This window comes from Cicer arietinum, chromosome 7 (assembly GCF_000331145.2).
Source record: "Cicer arietinum cultivar CDC Frontier isolate Library 1 chromosome 7, Cicar.CDCFrontier_v2.0, whole genome shotgun sequence".
In the NCBI taxonomy this organism is placed as follows: domain Eukaryota; kingdom Viridiplantae; phylum Streptophyta; class Magnoliopsida; order Fabales; family Fabaceae; genus Cicer; species Cicer arietinum.
This window is the reverse complement of record NC_021166.2, coordinates 40,470,770-40,485,806: the sequence shown is the minus strand read 5'-3', so window position 1 is coordinate 40,485,806 and position 15,037 is coordinate 40,470,770.

The following is a 15,037-nucleotide window of genomic DNA, read 5'->3' as shown; positions in this document are numbered from 1 at the left end:
ATTATTATTATTATTATTATTATTATTATTATTATTATTATTATTATTATTATTATTATTATTATTATTATTATTATTATTATTATTATTATTATTATTATTAGGGGTTAAGTAAGTTTGTAATCTCTATAAAATTCAAAATTTAAATAATATGTGATTTTAGAATCTCACGGGTCTTAAAAAATACAACTACTACCACTACTATTACCACCACCACTACTATTACTTCTAATATGTGATTTTAGAATTTTTATCATTGAGAACTTGCCATAGTTCAATTTCATAAGTGACAACTTTTCTTGTGTTTGATAATTATTTTGAAATTTTTATCAATGAAAATTATCACTTGTATTATAGAGTGAAGCTTGGGAGCACTTCAGACTTTCCATAGTCGAGGCTAGGGAACCAACTCTTGCTCCCCCAATTGTTGCATATTCCTAAAACAACTTAGGAGTAAATAATTTTTTAGGTTGAAGCAGTAGAGGTCTCCACAACTAGGGAAACTCCATTGAAGACTCTTCCTATCAATGAAGAAAATATTGAAGACCATGTGGAGGAAACAACTCAAGACCCAACATCGTAGGATATTTGTGTAATTTTATGACTTCCACTGACCTATGACTACCAACTTTTTGAAATATTAAATGAAATTTTAATCAAGTTGTTCCTCAATACTTTCCACACAAAAGGATAATATTTCTTTATATATTTTCCATTTATGCTTCTATTTAGTTCTTCAACTTCCAGATTCACTAGCCGATAGGATACTACGTTAAAAACTTTACTAACAATGAAGGGTTCTTCCCAATTTATAGACTATTTTCCAAACATAGGATTTTTAATCCCAATTGGTAAAATGGTTTTCCACACTAAGTCACCATCCATAAATAGTTTGAGTTTGACTCATTTGTTATAAGCTTTAGCCCTTTTAATCTTTGAATTCTTAAATTTTCGATTCTCATATTAGGAGTCCATTTCTATTAACATAGCTTGTTGATATTCATCAATGCTGAGTTTTCTTTGCTTAGCATGTCTAGGTAAAGCTACATTAATTTCCAATGAGAGAACTACATCCTGACCAAAGGTGAGCCAATAAGAGGTGTAAACCTAATTACTTCCTCATGTCCCATGTTTATCATCGTATGAGCTTCTACCCATTTGGTAAAGTAGGTAGTGGCCACTATGATGAATGTATATCTTTTTCGAGGAGATTGAATATATTTTTCCAATTAGGTCCATATGCCATTCTCTAAATGGCCAAGGTTTGATTACTGGATGTAGTAATTCAGTTGGTGTCCTTTGTATAGGTCCATACAACTGACATGCTTCACACTCTTTAGCATATTGGAAACAATTAGTCATTAGGGTTTGCCAAAAATATTTGTGGGATAAATTATCTATTTCATTATAGGACCAGCCCTATGGGATCCACCAAGTCCTTGAGGAATTTCATCAATGATTTTGAAAGACTTTGTCTTTCCTACACACTTTAAGAGAACACCATTGCATAGATAAGTTCATTTTGCTTCAACTTGAAATTGATTGAGATTGAAAGACTTTTTAAGTAGCCGACCAACTCTTTAGTCCAAGAGTCACTAACTTAGAGTCATCCTTCCATAGGATATTCCTCATGAATAAGTTCACATGGTATTTCTTTATATCTAGATGCATGTTGACTTAGTTAATTAGCCTCCTCATTTTGTTCACGAGGGACTTGTAAGAAAACTTCATTAATAAACATACACATTAGTTTGGGTTCAAGCATTGGTATTATCTGGTGACTTCACCACTAGTTTGGAGTTTCCCTTGACATGTATATGGTCATAGTCTGCAATTATGCTTGCTAGCATCCTAAGTCCCATGAGATGAAGGATGGAACGCGAATTGCCAACAAAATGAGACAAAGGAAGGTTGCAAGGAGAAAATTTGAGATGGAGAGAGGTCACGGATGAGGGGGAACCTGAGATGAAAGGTGGTCGTGAAAATCTCTTGTGGTGTGCAAGAAGACTGAATGTACCCTTGGTTGTAAGGGGAAGCAGGATAAATTGTTGCGTTCTTTATTTTTCTGCCATTTACATTTTTCATACACAAATCCTGAACAGAAAAGTAATCCACTAAGTCTCTAAAAACCAGAACATTTATATACACCTAATTCACCCCCCTCCTATTAGCTCCGCCTCTGTACTAACAACAATCTTTTAAATTTCTTGTAGTGATAGCTTCACATTCCACTCGATTATTGGAAACTTTAGATAAAACTAGCACTTAAACTTCCAAACTTTCCTTTTGGGTTCTAGATTCGTCAAACATCAAAACCAATGGTTTGATAGTCATAACAATGTTTGACTTAACTACTAAATCTTGGACTTCTACACACATATGTTGTGTTGAAAAGTCTACCAGAGCCTACTGCTTTATGACTCGTAGGGGCACATATTTTATGCAAACACATTAAATTTATTGAACCACTTCATTAGTTAACCTTGCAAAATGGGTATATTGAGTAAATATCTAACTATATCAATCTTGCACAAAACTAAAATTTTTCTTGGTAATAAATTATAGGCATAATTGCTCATGCGGTCCCTTAACTTAACTTCCGATAACACTTCAGTTCTTTATCTTTTTTTTTTCTTTCCGATTTGGTCATTTATTTAATTTTAAGTACAAAATTTGATCTTTTATGTTTTAAAATGTTAACAATGTTATCCTTTTATTTTACAAAAATTCACCAAAATTTTCAAACAAAACTCATAAAATTAATTATCATCTTCAATATAATGCAAATTTCATCAAATTTATAACTCAAATATTGAAATAAACTCATATTTTAATTTTTTATATTTTTGTAATAAAATTAAATAAAGGACAAAATCGGAAAAAAAAAGACTGAAGTGTTATCTAAAATTAAGTCAAGGGACCGCAAGAGCAATTGTGTATAAATTATATTCAAGTTTAATACAACCATAGAGCAGTGATAAATATAATTTCTCAATAGGCATATATTTGATTTTTGCATTATTCAAGATTCGACTAAGATAATCCACTACTCTTTGTAAAACGAGAAACACAAAAAATAGGATTTTGAATTGTGTTATATTTTAAAATGTTTTTCAGCAATATTAAAACAAGGCAATAAAACAGAGTAGGTAAAACAATAAGCATAGAAAAACATAAGTCAATTTATTATGGTTCACCACCAACACAGTAGCTACGTACAACCCCTTTAAATTGAAGGATTTAATCCACTATTCACCAACTGAATCACATGTCCACTAAATACCTACTAATCAACCTGACTGTGTTCAAGGCTTCTCAACTTTCTAGCTTAGTAAATTCAAGCTATTAAGGGACGCATCCACTATTGGGCTAGATTACAAACATAATGTGTTTACAAGTTTTTTTTTTGAATAACTTTCACAAGAGTGTGAAATGTCTCTCATCACTTAGATAACAATAATAGGGTTAAGAACAAGAGTGCAGAGACGATTTTATCATGCTTTTTTTGGGTATTATTTTGATTTAATACAATGAAGAGTGCATGTCTTTTTATAGAGAAACTTTAGGGTTTCTTACCTAAACTTTATATTGCGTAATTAATCATACTAAATGACCCCCCTCTATATTGGTTAGTAATCCACTAACCTTTGTCATCCTCGGTTCCTCTAGAGTTCCTAGATTAACGTCTATCAAAGGATCTTGAGCTTCAAACGTTGGAAGCTTCCTCTAAATAGGTGATTCAACAACTTGACCTTTAAAATCCTCAACTAAACCTTGTTTGAATTCAAGTTCTTCAATTGTATCTTCATTATCCTCTCTTGAGAACTTAACATCGAAGACTCTAGCCTCAGCTCCTAGTGTTTCCAATTGTTCCATAAGGTCCCTTAGTTCATGAGGGGGACTAATCCTTGAGAACTTCATCAAAAGGTCGTAGGTCGGCCTGAGCTTTCATTTGAAGCCTCTCCTGAGTATGATTGCATGCTTCCAACGCTCTTTTTGCATACTCTTGAGGAATCTTTATAGGACTTAGATAAGGAGAATATAATCGAGGCTCAAACATTTTAACCTCACCCGATAAATGATTCTTGTAAGCCTCCATAGTCTCTCCTTTGTCACCAACCTAGTACACGAGCTTATGATGAAGTGTTGAAGGCACACATTCACTCGTATGGATTTAGTTTCTTCCTAATATGATATAATAGGAGGATTTTTGATATATGGTAAAGAAGCCTAACCTTATCTCCTTTTGCCCTACCATGACATCAGCTATGATGACACCTAAGGTATTGAGGCTTTTCCCATAATGTTGGCCATCTCCAGGTTAGTTGGGGTAAGATCCTTCGCATTTTTACCCAATCTCTTTAGAGTTGAGATATGCATAACATTAAGAAAAACCCTGGCCTAAAAAAATACTCGGCAAAACACCTTCCATTGATAGTAGCTTTGTTGAACATGGGTTAATATGTTTTATCATATATGACGTTGGTTTTTTAAAGAACATACCTTCGATTTCCATGTCAATGGTTAAGGAAGCCGATTCAATATCATATACAAACACGTCTGCCTCCAACTCTTTTGGTTGAAAATTTTCCACGGAAATTTGAGAAGGATAAGACTAACGGTATCTATGGGAGCCATATGTTGTTTCCATCTTCTTGGAACAAGGTATCTAGGGTTGGTTCTTTGTGAAATTCATGATAATCCTCGAGTTCCTCGTCTAATAAAGAGGAGAAGTCAAATGAAGCTACCATATTTTTGTAATCAACTATTTCTTAAAGGGTTGTCATGGGTTGAGGGTCTTTCTTCATGGATTCAAGTTCATTTCGAACAAGTTCATGAGCATCTGACACAGTATCGGTAGATGTTTCATATGCTTCAAATCTTTGCACATTATAATTTTCCATATCTAGAATCTCCAACAATGCCATGTCAGACTCAACAATGACTATTTGTTATGGGAACACCTTACCAACAATGCCATGTCAGACTCAACAATGACTATTAATTTTTTGTTATCACTAAAATGCATGTTGAACTTATATTGATAGGTACTTAGACTACTGCATGTTGAACTTGTTGAAGTTATACTGAATTGCATGTTGAACTTGTTGTAGATAAATGGATTCTAACAAGGCTTTGGATTGTCAAAATGAGGAAGTTGTCAACACCAAGACTTACGAAAATGAAGTCAAACATGGTGCAACCATAATGCAAAAGGTCATAAAAGCAAGGAGCAGTGGGATAAAATTTGAGGTATACTATACTCTGTTTGCTGTTTATTTTTTATCTTTTTTGAAAGCATGTACTTACTATATGAGTTTATTAGGTTGGATGGAATGAGAGTGGCTAGCCAATCGACCCCAATAGCTCCATGTTTGTAAGTTACATTGGGGCTGTTGTTCGTTAAAATATCCCCATTACAATCGATGATTGGAGAGGTAAGGCGTTAAGGATGCGAAAGATATATTGTGGAATGATATACAGGTAACTTTTTTGATCCACTTTTTTGTCATTTATAATTTTTTCCATTGAAATACTTTACTCAAACTATATCTTTATTTCGTTTGCAGATTGCTTTTGTTCTTGATGAGGTGAGAAAGAATTACGTCTTGAGAGTTGCTAGGAAAATACACCGGGGTTTTAGATCTCACCTCTCAAATTTCTATCTCACTACGCCAAAAATGACATTTTATAGCGCGTCTTTTATAGCGCTTATTAAATACAAGCGCAGTTGTATGATATTTTAAAAATAACGGAGGATACAACAACGCTTTTTTGACAAGCGCTATAAAAAAAGCGTTGTAAAAGACATTGATTTCACATAATTAAAGGACCTATTAGAGCGCTTTTTGGAAAAGCACTGTAAAAAGGTTTTTAAAAAAAAATAAGGAGGTCTTTTACAGCGCTTTTGGACAAGCGCTTTAAAAAGTCTGTAAAAAAGCGCTGTAATAGACTTTCAAAAAATAAAATAAGGAGGTCTTTTACAGTGCTCTTTAAAAAAGCGCTGTAATAGGCTTTTAAAAAATAAAATAAGAAGGTATTTTACAGCGCTTTTTAAAAAAAGCGCTGTAATAGGCTTTTAAAAAGTAAAATAAGGAGGTCTTTTACAGCGCTCTTTAAAAAAAGCGATGTAATAGGCTTTAAAAAAATAAAATAAGAAGGTCTTTTACAGCGTTTTTTAAAAAAAACGCTGTAATACGCTTTTAAAAAATAAAATAAGAATGTCTTTTACAGCGCTTTTTAAAAAAACGCTGTAATAGGCTTTTAAAAAGTAAAATAAAGAGGTCTTTTACAGCGCTTTTACTATCCCTACGAACATTATTACATACTCTTCTCAATGAGAACCCTACTCTGTCCTACGAACCGTTCGTATTTCTGCGCATTCTCGCTGTTTCTTCTTAAACGAAACCGTAACCCTATGAACTCTATGTATTTCTTCGCACTCTTCAGGTATTTTATTCATTTATTCATTTATTTCTTATATATATATATATAATGTGTCTGTTAATGCTAATAATCACATTTATTTGATAGTGTTTTACAAGTTTTCCGAGCTCAAATGGGTGCTACAGTGTCGAAGCAAAAATCAAATAAATCACATGGATTCTAATAAAGGTTTGAAATGTATGGCTTTAAAATTTCATTAACAATCAATCCACAAATATTTATTGACTTATATGTTTTATTTTATAGTGCTCTCGTCAAACTAACAACATAGACTGCGGATACTGTATATTACGATTTATGAAGGAGATTGTTGTTATAATCCCAGAAAGAGATCTAATTGAAATAAAGGAATGCATATTACAGCGCTTTTTTTAAAAAGCGCCGTAAAACTAATACAACAAGCAGCGCGTTTTTAGAAGAGATTTACAGCGCTTTTTTTATTTTAAAGAGCGCTGTTGTATCTTTTTACAGCGCTGGATACTACAGCGCTTAATTTTTTGAAAAAGCGCTGTAAATGGCTTAAAAAAAGCGCTGTAAAATACCATTTTTCGCGTAGTGTCTAAAATATAGTGAGGGAAATATGAATGCTGAAGCTCCAAGAATATATAAACATTATATATCAAATGAAGAATGGAGTGCATTTGTATCAAAATGTTCCGACCTCGCGTTTGCGGTAAGTGATTAATTTATTAGCATTTGTGTTTTATTATTCATATTCATAGCGTATTTTAAATTTTTACACGATTGTTATTTATTTTTATATAGAATATAAGTAAGGAAAATCTCCAGAGGGCAAAAAATCCGACGCACCCATACAAAAAATCACGTATGGGATATGCACGTCTAGAGCAAAAACTTGTAAGTAATTAAACATCACTTTTATATAATGAAGGAATTTGTATTATAAACTATAGTTTCTAACTAATATTTTGTTTATGATCTTAACGAATAGCGACAAGACACCCAATCCGATCAAATGTTGGGTCGTCATATATTGTGGAAGGAAGCTCGTGTAAATAAGGACGTAGTGGTTGATAACGAAAATGGTCAAAAAGTAATAGAACTTTGTGTAAGTATATTATCACTTTAATATCACTTTAATATTTTTTAATATTGTATTTTAAAAATGATATTGAACTTATCTTTTTAATCCTACATGTATTTTAGGAGCATATCGAACAAAGTTCGGAAAATCAAGAGGGCAACAAAGCTAGTTGCAGGGACATTCTAGGTAAAGTGTTTAATGTCCTGAATATTCCGGTCGTGTGAGGGGGAAAGGATTTGGCGTAACTCCTAAAAGCTATTTTTCACAAGAGAAGCACAAAAATCCATCCAATGAGGAAGCATTAAAGAAGCTCAAACTCCTATCAGAGCAAGTGGCACTCTTGGTGAAGACGAATAAAGACAAACAACTCCCGGATTAGCTCCAAATGGAGAGTGAAAACGCGAGTTGCAACATTGGTCTCAAAACTCTTCCTGAGGTAATTAATTACTTACTTATGTATTAACCATACTTATGTATTAACCATTGATTTAGGGCGTCATTCCATGCGTTCTGTACTTATCCTCCCCTACTCATCGGAAGGTCGGATAGGGAACATTGTACAATACTTTGGGAGAAGTATTGCACAACACACCGATCCATGCAGGCCATGCCAAAGTATCACCTGTCATTGCTTTGGAACCAAATGCACCATTGCCTATACTGGATAACGATGCATATATGAGATTTTTGGGGGAAGCAGTTGGTAGTTACGTGGCATGGCCCACACATTTTGTTGCCCTTGATAAGGTATCTTTAATTAATTGAAATGTATGTTTAATTGATATGTATATTTAATTATTGATTTTTTTCCGCTGCTAACTTTAATTTCACATTTATATTTAGATTCTGAAAAAGCCTAAAGGGAATGATAAAAAGATTCCCAGAAATGAGTCAATTACATCGCACGAAAAGGTTTGTCACATTTATTCCCTAAGGTTTGTCATTTTTTCAGATTCAATAAACTAACATTTAACCTCATTTTTTCAGATTCAATCAAATAAACCACCCGCACAACAAAATAAAGCCGACAAACCTCAAAAAATTGGAGGGTAATAAAGCTGGCAAACTACAAAAGCTGGAGGGTAATAAAGCTGCCAAAATTGCAGCTAAAAAACTGGATCGGTGAAAATCAGTCGCTGCTGCTCCTAAAATAAGTTAGCCATGCCTTGCTAAATATGGGGCGTGTCTTGACATCCAAGTAAAAAGGAATATGGGCAGCAACGGCGATTCACACATCATAACCATGAATAAAGCTATATTCGGAGATGAGTATGAAGAATTTCTTGAAAAGGAGCACATCTACGAACTTCTCAACCATAAGGAGCTGAGTGCTACTGTCATCAGCTTGTACAAAAGGTAAAAAACTACTTTTAATTGCATTTGTTGGTAATTAATTAAATTTATTGATAATTAATTTAAGTTGAAATTTTCATTGAAGGTTTTTGTATGAAAAGTTGGTGTGCTTGCGCAGATTGTCAAATAGATATTCATTCTTGTCTCCGCATAAGCTTTCGATGTGTAAACTCGATCCAGTGAATGTAAAAAAATACATTGTAGATATGTTATTAGGAAATATAGAGAAGAATAAGTTGTTCTTTGCGCCATATAATTCAGGGTACGTAATTATATATTATTTATTTATATCTTTTTTAATTTATGAGATCTTATATTTATTAGTTGTGTAAACAAAATTGCCAACCAAATTTTTGTTGTTGTAGGGCACATTGGGTGCTATTTGCAATCAATGCGACCTCTGAAGTTATATACTATTTAGATCCCTTGCACGACAATTACAACAATCACTCCGATATAAAGACTATGTTCGACACGTAAGTAATGTGTTTGTTAATGTATAAATAATGTGTTTGTTAATGCTATAATAATCACATTTATTTATTCGATAGTGCTTTACAAGTTTTTCGAGCTCAAAGAGGTGCTACAGTGTCGAAGCAAAAGTCTAATAACATCACATGGCTTCCAATAAAGGTTTGAAATATATGCCTTTAAATTTTCATTTACAAATATATGCCTTTACAATCAATGCACAAATATTTTATTGACTTATATGTTTTATTTTATAGTGCCCTCGTCAAACGAACAACATCGACTGTGGATACTATATATTGCGATTCATGAAGGAGATTGTTGATAGAAATCAAACTATTATCCCAGAAACGATACTGTATTTTCATTATTTGATTTTCATATATAAATTATGTATATATTTGATTCTAACTTATTTATGTTCAATTTTTATATTGCACAGTACTTTGACAATTCCAACATACTCTAAGAAAGATCTAATTGAATTAAAGGAAGACTGGTGTCAGTATGTGCTTGAAATGAAAATTATTTGATTTTCTGGGAAATAGCATGCTGCAAGGGATCTAAATATTATATGGTAGCTAGTTTTGTTATGTGTAATAATGTTAGTTATATGTATATGAATAAGGCACAATATCTGAATATGTATATGAATATGTGTTGTTGTACAATATTTAAATTGTATATGTAGTTAAGTTATATATGTATTTGAATATGTTCTATTGTTGTGTAAATTAAGTTATAAAGTTAAGTTATATAGTTCTGTTTTTGTGTACTGATTGTGTGAACTGATTCTGAATATGTATCTGAATATGTTCTGTTGTTGTGTGAACTGATTCTGGATGAAAATGATTTTTGAAAAAAATTAAAAGACAACGCTTTCTAAAAAATGTCATAAAAAACCAAAAAGCGTTTTTTAAAAATTTAATTTACAATGTTTTTAAATTAAAAAAAAAAATGCACATTTTACCGCGCTTATTTGAAAAAGCGCTGTAAAATGTGCATTATAATGCATATATTGAGTGCATATTTTACAACGCTTTTTCAAATAAGCGCTGTAAAATGTGCATAATAATGCATATACTAGGTGCACATTTTACAGCGCTTTTTAAAAAAAGCGCTGTAAAATGTGCATAACAAGCGCACAATTTTTCTACATTTTTTATAGCGCTTTTTTATTTTAAAAAGCGTTGTTGTATCTTTTTACAGCGCTCGATTCTACAACGTTTTTTTTTTTTGAAAAAGCGCTGTAAAATCCTATTTTTCGCGTAGTGAATATTCCATACTTAACTTTCAATTTTTTTTATCATTATTCCCCAAGTTAGTTATTTTGTTATTTTTTCAATAAGTTAGTTATTTCTGTTTATGTTTGTTAGTTAAGTCATTGAAGGAAGCTGGCTTGTACATATAGAGGTTTAAGCTTCCTTTGTATTTCAGTTTTTATAATCATCCTTTTAGAACGATAATGTGAATGAAGTATTTCGTATTAGTTCAGTTTTAACACTTTAATATGGTATAAAAGGTTTTCCAAATTTCTTGATCATCTACTGCGACCATTTTCCCTTATTCTTCATTCTGTTTTCAACTTCTCTTTCGTTCTTTCTCCATGGAAGATCACATGGATATGGCGATCAATGCAAACCCATTCTTCATTGCAAATTTTGATAACCTTGGGTTTGTTCTTGTCATCGTCACACCGGTGACAACTATGGGTCTTGACATCGTGCTATCACAATGGCATTGATTGGGCGACACAAACTAGGATTTGCTGATGGTTCTTCTCCATCTGGCTTGGTGAAGAAACAATAGTATTGTCGCTTATTGGATCTTGAACTTAGTTTACAAGAATATTCAAGCTTCAACACTATACTCCAATCACTACACCAAACATGAGTATATATAGTACTCCTTTTACAATGTTTTTTTTTTGAAATGCTATCCTATATATGAAAAAACAAAACAAAAAACTTTTGACGACCTTATAAAGCATTTTTTTTAATACGTTGTCTAATATTTATAGTGCTTTTGTTAAAAAAATTGTCTATATTTTCAAATAAATATAAAATGAAACATATATTTCATCACATATACGCTGCCTAGAAAACCCTTCTTCTTGTTCTTCTTCTTTTCCAAAACCCTTCATCTTCTTTATCTTATCTTCTTGCATGTTGCCTCCATTCTTATTCTTGCTTCCTAAAATGCAAATGCAAAAATGAAAACCCAAGAAATCCAGGATCGATTTCAAAAATACAAACCCTTCTTTTTCTTCTTCCTTAATTGAATTCAACATCAATCCATAATCGAAACCTAGAAATGCAAACGCAAGAAACGCAAAACCGATTTCAGCATCAACCTAGAAATGACAAACCCTTTTCAATCATATGTTTTTGCCATTAAAACACTTCTTCTCACAATTGTAAGTCTCTAAAATCTTTTATCAGAAAAATGTTTTGTCATTTACATTGATTAACGTTTTGTCATTTACATTAATTGATGTATTGTTGTTGAAAAATCTAAATTCAGAGTCAAGTTTTTATTTAACACTGTCAAATTATTCTTGCATATCTTCTTAAATGGTTATTTCTTAGTTGATTGTTTATGTTAGATAATGTTATGTGCATCTTAACCAACTCAACTAACTCTTAGTGATTATAACAAACACAACAGTTAACATATGATGTTATTATAATACTAGTTTCTTTCCATTGTCTTAATAAAAATACGTTACACAAACACTCATTTTTTATTGCATCTTAGAGTTTGTCTTAATTAAATTTTTTGTTGTAATACTTTTGTAGATAAATTTTTTTAACTTTTTGCTAAAGTAATTTTAAAGAAACAACTAATGGATAAAAGATGGATCTCCGTCAATTGATTGTTAAAGGAATATGAAAATGGAGTAAATAACTTTGTTAAGTTTGTCGTGAAACACAACAAAAACCCTATTTGAATCATATGTCCATGCTTAGATTGTTGTAATGGAAACCGGGTTAATGAAGTTAAGTTGGATAGGTATTTAGGGAAGAACAAAATTGATCGAAGCTATACATGTTGGACAATGCTTAGTGAGATATATAGAGAAATTGTTATATGATGGTTGCCATAAATTCTTAAGATTGTATTCGGTACGAAAGTTGTACAACTTAAAATAAACAATGGATGATCGCATAAAAGTTTCACAGACTTATTAACCATTCTGAAAGATATGTTGTTCGATGATAATGTTTTTCCTAATTGAACGTATGAGGCCAAAAGAATGTTGTGCTCTATTGGCGTGAGTTATGTTATGATTCATGCGTGTCCTAAATGTAACAACTCGATATAAAAACAATTGATTAATGCAAAATCCGTATGGTACTTTCTTATAATACATATGTTTAGGTGCATGTATCATAGGTGTGCAAGTTAATGAATTAAAAATGGAAAGTTTCAACACTCTACAAATTCTCCACTATAAAAGAAAAAATTATCATGATTATCCTAATTTTAGACAAGAGGTAAGAAATCGACGGATGATATTGTCTTTTAATAGAATGAATCCACATGGTCTTCAAAGTATCTTACGCAACACATGACATGTTATTATGGGGATTTAAAACCTACCTCTATGACTATGTACGAAGTGCAAATTAAGGATGTTATATATGTTAATTTCTAGGCCTAAACAACTAGGGAATGATATAGAAATATATTTGGCCCCTTTAATTGAAAATTTAAAGTTGGGAGACATGTGTTGAGGTATATGAAGGATATATGAAAGAACATTTCAATTTGAGGGCAATGGTTTTCGGCACATTTATGATTTCCCATCATACAACAATCTATCAAGATAAAACATTAAAGGTTGGCGTGTCAGTCTTATTTGTGAAGAGAACGCACCTTGGATGTTATTAGAACATTATAAAAATAATGTCTTTTTTGGAAATCGTAGATTTTTACATACTAATCAACACTATCGTTGGTGGAGAAAAACATTCAATGGAAAATCAGAAGAAGGAAGAGTGTAACACCCCGTTTTTCAAAGCGAGGGTATATTTTTTTTTTAAAAGTAATTAAAGACAACCAAAAAATTAAATCAGGAAATGCCTTTGGATAAATAATTGAGTCATTATAATTTACAAGCAGCGGAAAAGTTTCTCCAATTATAAATCCAAAACATTTACACAACAACAAATGGTACATGGAACCCATTCAAAGAAGATGTCAAACTGACAATATTAGTATAAGTACAGTTTTCCAAACTAAAAATACTCCAATCCAAAAAGAAGGACACCTAGTCCCTATACATCATCCTAATCTGATCATCCTACCAAAAAGCTATCAACCCTGAGTATCTCCACGTGCCCCGTGAGATCCTCCTAACGTAACTGCAGTCAAGCGTTCCCATCTCCATTCTCGTCCGTAGGGTACGAACCAGTAGGACCGTCCTGACTCTCATCTGAGAGCAAAACCCAGATTTCCACAATAATTGTAAAGGGTCAACAACCAAAAAAAATAACAGTTAACACATAGCAATTAAGTTTTTAAATGCTCAAAATAACTTTTCAACTAAGCATGCACCTTAACAGGATTTTCAATATGCGAAAAGTTCATACAATACTTTGCCAATTAAAAATGAAAGTAAAATGAAGTTATCAATCTCCTAATTAACACATAACAAATCAAGACATGGATAAGTTAATGAGTAATCAATCATCTAACTCAAACAGAGGATTTTCACTGAGCCAATCGATTTCCAAATCGATTTCCTGAAGGTTTTTAGTGAAATTTTGAACTCTGGCTTGATTCAATCGATTGGGCAATCGATTGACAGGATAGCTGAGCCCCTGACTTAATGGCCAATCGATTTCCAAATCGATTTGGTCGAATATGGATGAGTCCCTGACTTAGGCCCAATCGATTGGGCAATCGATTTCGTAAATGATTTTCGAAAACTGATTACAAAATCGATTGGCTAATCGATTTTGTCCATTTGGCCAAGTCCCTGTTTACCATCCAATCGATTGGGAAATCGATTTCCCTGATCATTTTTCCAAAAATACATGAATTAACTCAAGTCATTCCTAATCAAGTCCACAACCTAACACTTAGCAATTCCTACGCGATTACCGCAGCAATTGGGATCTCGATAACCATCATACTTACACCCAATAACCAACACATAACACTTAGCACCTTCAACGCGATTACCACGATAAATCAAAATTCAAATCACTCAATCATAAACTCAAATCAAATACGACTCGCGTGCCAAGCACCCTAATGCAATGCGTATATGCCAAAATGCATGGACTCGGAATTCCAAACCAAAACCCTCCTCGAAGGGCCGTAAATCATAATTGTACCGCCTATCGCAGGCCAAAGTACCAATTACCAAGGTGCCACCTATCACGGGTCTGCACGATTTACTAAAAAGCGTAAACCATAAACGTACTGCCTATCACGGGCCCGTATCGTTTACCAAGGTGCCACCTATCACGGGTCTGCACGATTTACTAAAAAGCGTAAACCATAAACGTACTGCCTATCACGGGCCCGTATCGTTTACCAAGGTGCCACCTATCACGGGTCTGCACGATTTACTAAAAAGCGTAAACCATAAACGTACTGCCTATCACGGGCCCGTATCGTTTACCAAGGTGCCACCTATCACGGGTCTGCACGATTTACTAAAAAGCGTAAACCATAAACGTACTGCCTATCACGGGCCCGTACCGTTTA